Below are 7,041 nucleotides of genomic sequence, written 5' to 3'. Positions count from 1 at the left end.
GATCTTCTTTCTCTTTGTGAATTTTAAGCAGACTGTCTTTTCTAGATATCTGTTGGATTCTGGTTCGTGCATCTTGCAGTATATCTTCCGGGTACCCTCGATTGCGGAATCTTTCGTGCATTTCATTGATGCGTTTGTCAAGTATGGACTCATCTGATACTATCCGTTTAACTCGCAGCATCTGCGAGTAAGGTAAATGTTTCTTCAGAGAACCCTGGTGAAAACTTGCGAAGTGTAGTGTGTTGTTGCGATCTGTACTTTTTCTATGTAAATCTGTCACTAGGCCTTGTGGTGAAGTTTTGATATGGACATCCAAGAAGGAAATGCTGGTGTTACTTGTTTCCCAAGTGAGGTTGATACGTGGGTCTTTGGTGTTGATTTCTGATAAGAAATTTTCAAGAGTGTCTTTGGTATCTGACCATAGGAAAAACAGGTCGTCGATGTAACGTACGTACATTTTTGCTTTGTCTTGGAAACGTTGGTCAGTGTATATATGCTGTTTCTCAAAGTTTTCCATATACACGTTAGCGTATGTGGGGGCAGCACAGTTTCCCATAGCCATGCCTGAGAGTTGCAGGAACCATTGATCCTCTTGTCGAAAATAGCTGTGGTACAGGATAAACATCATGAGTTCCATGATGAATGCCTGTTTGCGTCCGTCAATATCACTCTGCAATAGTATCTGTTCCACGGCTTCGATACCTCCAAGGTGGGGTATTGAGGTATACAGAGAGCTCACATCTGCTGTGCAGAGAACAAGTGGTTCATTAGGTGCTAATTTAAGTTCGGAGAGTTTCAACAAGAAGTTAGTTGTGTCCTTGATGTAACTAGCTGATTTGATGACTAACGGTTGCAGGTACTTGTCAATGAACTTGCCAGGTGTCTCATGTATCGATCCTCTTGTAGACACTATGGGTCTGAAAGGTGGGTCCAGTAAGTTTTTATGGATTTTGGGACACATGTGGATGGTAGGGCTCTTGGGATGTTCAATCAGTAGGTAGTTTCTGGTGCGTTCCTGTATGGTACCAGCTTGGTGAGCTTTGTTGACAATGCCTTTCAGGATGTTTTGAAATTCCCGTGTGGGGTTGGTGTTAAGAGCCATATAGGTCGCTTTATCTTCAATGTGTTCTTGCAGTTTGTTAGAATACATGCTTGTGTTGAGGATCACCAAGGCTCCTCCCTTGTCAGCCTTAACTCACTTAATGCGTGGATTGTTGGCAAGTGCTTTCGGGATAATCTGAAAGCACTTGCCAACAATCCACGCATTAAGTGCGTTAAGGCTGACAAGGGAGGAGCCTTGGTGATCCTCAACACAAGCATGTATTCTAACAAACTGCAAGAACACATTGAAGATAAAGCGACCTATATGGCTCTTAACACCAACCCCACACGGGAATTTCAAAACATCCTGAAAGGCATTGTCAACAAAGCTCACCAAGCTGGTACCATACAGGAACGCACCAGAAACTACCTACTGATTGAACATCCCAAGAGCCCTACCATCCACATGTGTCCCAAAATCCATAAAAACTTACTGGACCCACCTTTCAGACCCATAGTGTCTACAAGAGGATCGATACATGAGACACCTGGCAAGTTCATTGACAAGTACCTGCAACCGTTAGTCATCAAATCAGCTAGTTACATCAAGGACACAACTAACTTCTTGTTGAAACTCTCCGAACTTAAATTAGCACCTAATGAACCACTTGTTCTCTGCACAGCAGATGTGAGCTCTCTGTATACCTCAATACCCCACCTTGGAGGTATCGAAGCCGTGGAACAGATACTATTGCAGAGTGATATTGACGGACGCATACAGGCATTCATCATGGAACTCATGATGTTTATCCTGTACCACAGCTATTTTCGACAAGAGGATCAATGGTTCCTGCAACTCTCAGGCATGGCTATGGGAAACTGTGCTGCCCCCACATACGCTAACGTGTATATGGAAAACTTCGAGAAACAGCATATATACACTGACCAACGTTTCCAAGACAAAGCAAAAATGTACGTACGTTACATCGACGACCTGTTTTTCCTATGGTCAGATACCAAAGACACTCTTGAAAATTTCTTATCAGAAATCAACACCAAAGACCCACGTATCAACCTCACTTGGGAAACAAGTAACACCAGCATTTCCTTCTTGGATGTCCATATCAAAACTTCACCACAAGGCCTAGTGACAGATTTACATAGAAAAAGTACAGATCGCAACAACACACTACACTTCGCAAGTTTTCACCAGGGTTCTCTGAAGAAACATTTACCTTACTCGCAGATGCTGCGAGTTAAACGGATAGTATCAGATGAGTCCATACTTGACAAACGCATCAATGAAATGCACGAAAGATTCCGCAATCGAGGGTACCCGGAAGATATACTGCAAGATGCACGAACCAGAATCCAACAGATATCTAGAAAAGACAGTCTGCTTAAAATTCACAAAGAGAAAGAAGATCGAATGGTTGTAGTGTCCAAATATTCTACCGTCAGCCACATCTACAAAAAGATCATACATAGGCATTGGCCTATACTACAGATGGAGCCAGATTTTCAGGGTATTTTCCAAAATCCTCCCATATTTGCTCACACGAGAAGCAAAAACTTACAGGAGATTTTAAGTAAACCCAGTGACACCACCACCCAACACCGAGGGACCCAACCGTGCCTGAACTGTAATCATTGTCATAACATCATCAAGGGTAACTCAATACAACATCCCATGAAAGGCCACAAAATTCAACTTCAAGTGGATGGAACATGTGACTCGATGAATCTGATTTATGCCCTAAAATGTCCCTGCGGGAAACTCTATGTTGGAAAAACCGAACGAAAGATCAAGACCCGCTTAAACGAGCATAAATCCAACATAAGACTCAAATTGGAAAAATCTAGTGTAGCTATGCACTTTCTTGAATCCAGGCATACTATCGCCCAATTGAGATTTGTCATCTTGGAAATGGTTACCAAGAAAGAAGGAATTGACCTCCACAAGACACTATTGAAACGTGAACTTGAGTGGATTTATCGTTTACAGACCTTTAAACCCTTTGGTTTAAATGACCGCAGCGAATTTAGTTGTTATTTGTAATAGTATTTACAACCAGTCACACTGTCTACCTTGTTTACATTGCTCCGCTATGCCTTTACCCATTCTCACTAATAGTTTGTCACCGTTTATAAATGGCCGCCGTCTTAAGTCCTTTTACCTCACTCTTTTAACACCCGGTCCCTCTTCTATTTTTATTATCACGCAAACGCGCCCGTTAGGCACTGCATGAATACCAGAAACTTACTCACATCCCTGTCACCGACCCGCGAATGGAGTAAATTACCAGGCACGCTACTCGTAGCACCAAGTAAGTTCATAGATCTTTGACTTTGTTAACGTTAATTTTATAATCGACACGCACCATATGCGCTGTGTCACACACACGCGTTAGAATCCCACACTACCCTCCCCTCACTTGCTAAATCCGTTACACCTATGCACCCGAGAACGTAATGGAGCACAACCTTTCACCTAGTTCACGTTAAACAACCCACCTCTTTCCACTTTTCGTTATCACTGACATAGCGACTTACCGCGCCCCGTTTTTCTTCCTCTTCAGATTCCGTGATCAAGGGCTTTCCCGCCCGAAATGCATCGGGAATAACTTGGGAATAATTTTGACATCAATCCAATGTACTCACATCGTAACTGATATGATGTAAACATCAGCATGAACCACGTATCAATAAAACGTTGAAAAACTTTGAAACTCATTCAACCCACTTTGCGAATCATTTTCTATGAACGCCAATGGTGTGCCTCATGAGGGGATGTATCAGAAGTCCTTCTGTATACACAACTGAGCCTCAGACATTAGCACACAGGTGACATTAGGCACATGTGCTTGATTAGTCTGCAGGCAAGTGCGTATGTGTCAGGCTGGCAAGGCATGCCCAAGCTTGGACACTACTCAGACCCATGTGGGCAATGCTGCAGGTGTGGTGACGTTGGAAGAGGCATGCCTGATTGTGCGCAGGGGCATAGACATTTCCTGCACATCCACAATGTGTCATCCGAGTGACATGTGTAGTTGAGCAGTCAATTTGTATGTGCATGGTGATGTGGCAAGGGGGGGGCATTTGGATGCTTTTCCACATGTCACGTTGTTGTGCCACCGTGTTTTGCAGATGCACATGTGGGGTGCTCTGGCATTGTAATTGGACTATGTTTGCATTGCTTTTCTGTGCCTATTTTATGGTCAGTCTGGCCATCACATTGGGCCCCAATATGAAATGTGTCGCTAACATTGTAGTAGCTTTTTCAGAGGGGTAATGCTGCTTCAGTGACACAACGGTGCTTGCTGATATGCACTATTGGATTCAAATGTCAAACGAGCTTCTGGTGTGCACCTGGCCTACTATTTACATTCAATGAATCATATTACCATGCCCCTCATCAGTGCTTTGGCAGCAGGTTGCTGCTGCTAATGCATCATTTACGCTGGTGTCATTCCTGTTATTATGGCCCTGTGTGTTGTGTGATGTGCTGTTTGTGAATGGTGATGTGTCCCTATTCCAGCATGCACAGGGTTATCCAGGACTTGTTGGACAGTACATGTGGGTATGCAATACAATTACTTATAATTGCTTTCATAGCACATGTGTGCCACTGTGCCCATCCACACCCTTCCCCCTGTCCCTGGGTGATGCTCACCCTAATTTTGTGGTGGGCGTTCACATTCAGCACTATCCTGACCTGCAACTCCAACAACAGTCTCCTCGCTAATGACGTGGGACACCTGCTCCTCCAGATCATCCAGCTCCTGATGTGGAGCTGGTCCGCCGCCTCCAGTCTCCCTCACTGCCTTAAGGTTGGCATCCAGTTTCTTCTTAGTCTTGCTCTTGGTATCGTGCCACCTCTTCTTGCACTCATCCACTGTCCTCCTCCTCTCTCCCACAGCATTGACTTCATTTTCCTTGCCAAGGTGACGGTGGAACTCACAAAGAGTTTGTGTTGGTGTTGCTTCACCTCTTCAACCAGTACCTGGTTCTCCATGGACAGAACTTTGGTTTCCTCTTCCTCTTGGCCTTTCCTTGGGTCTCTGCCTGGCTTTCCTGGGTGTTGTTTCTGGCCTCTGCACTTGTCCCAGGTTGTTCACCATAGTCTTTAGGGTTCTGAATTGTGATTGCTATTTTTTCCGGCTTAGCGGACGTTTTCGGGTGCTTTTTCTGTAGCTAAACGCGCTAAATGAAAGCCTGGGGCCTATTGGCTTGCGATATTTACAGCTGATTGGCCCACCGTCATATTTTTTCATGCTAGCGTGCATCTCTTTAGCGACGTCACGCTAAATCTATTGCCGTCTCTTTTCGCCTGGGAGGGAAAACATCGCCAGCTGGCGACGTATTGATAATACGTCGCTAATCTGGCGATAGATTCTGGCGATGCGCGGCGATAAATAAACTCGCGCTAAACCAAGTTGGGGATAAATGTTGCCTCTTGTTGATAATAGCCCCCAACATTTTTTATTAAACAATAAATAGATATTTTGTTATGTGTTTTATCATTTTGTGCATTTAATTAGCATTAAACATATTTAGAAGCTAATGAAAATTCATGCAGAGAGTTGCAACTACTGACAAATGGAAGAGGTAAAACATTTATGAGGTCAACATACCTGCTACCTGAACCTCAACAAAAAAAATCTACTCTCAAAAATTTAGATTGAAGATTTCAGAAACAACCATTTACGTCTATCAAAATGTTACTATTTTAAAATTAAGGAGGTATTAAGTAACGGATGATGGCTAGTTTGAGAAAAGACGTGGGAAGGCGATGCTGGACTTATCTTGGCATAAGTAACTAATTTTAGACCTTCAAAATATACTAGGTCATAAACGAACAACGTCCCATAGTTTCCTCACTTTTTTGAAACAGCTGGCATATTTGCAGGAACGCCTCAATGCTTATTTACTTCATGCTGCTTTGTAGCAAAGGCCTTTAACTCAACTTCTCCTAGTCCATCAAGACAGTGTAAAAGTGTGCCTCACTTTAGCCATGAATATAGGATGCAAGCTTCAGTAGAAAACTGAGCAATCAGCTAGAAATATTGCTGCAATGTTTAGAGCACGTCAGACTTACGGGCATGAAGAAGATGTTAGTGAATCTACAGAAAACATATCCTGGGGTAGATTTACAAACCCCTTGAGCCACTTTTGCGTCACTTTTCCCATGTTAAAAATGACACAAAAGTGGCGCAATGGCCTAGTAAATAAGCACCCCCTCACTTTAGCATCTGGAGCACAAATCATAATTTCCATGAGGGAATTTCAAGAGAAAACTGCTTTCTTTCAAAGACGGTGCATGAAATCCCAGCATAGGATCAGAATTTTTCACAAGGTGAAATTACCTTTGAACTTGTCTCATTTTCAGAAATTAGTATGGTACCACCAATAAGTTATTTATACTGGGAAAAATATCTATTGTCATTCTTTCCATGGGTTCCTTTTTGGGACCCTAGCAAATAGACATTCACTACAATACATATCTATAGGACATAAATTGGGGTGCCTTAGCAAACACAAAAATAATTCCAATAGGTATGCTTCATGTAGATATTCAATCAATCAATACATCATTTATAAAGAAGGGCTCTCAATGTGCTGGAAAGTTTGGTTGCGTGGTCAACTTCAATTGTGCATTCAGGTCTTCAAGTTCCTTTCTGAATTGCTCTAGTGATGGGGCAGTCCTGATGTGCAGGGGAAGGTTATTCCATGTCCTGGCTTTGGGGGTATCTGCTAGGAAGAAGGGCCCAAAAAGGACCTGTCTGGTTGGTTGTTGGAAGGTCAGGCATTTGGTGAGGTATTCTGGTGCTTCGTTGTGCAGGGCTTTGTAGGTGTGCGTTAGCATCTTGAACTGGCTTCTCATCTGTATAAGGAGCCAGTGTTGCTACCTGGGGTGGGGCAGTGATGTGGGTCCTTCTGGGGAGATTGAGGCTGAGTCTGGCTCCTGAGATTTGTATTATCAAAAGTCTGTTCAGGTGG

This window comes from Lissotriton vulgaris, chromosome 4_1 (assembly GCF_964263255.1).
Source record: "Lissotriton vulgaris chromosome 4_1, aLisVul1.2, whole genome shotgun sequence".
In the NCBI taxonomy this organism is placed as follows: domain Eukaryota; kingdom Metazoa; phylum Chordata; class Amphibia; order Caudata; family Salamandridae; genus Lissotriton; species Lissotriton vulgaris.
This window is presented reverse-complemented; position numbering follows the sequence as displayed.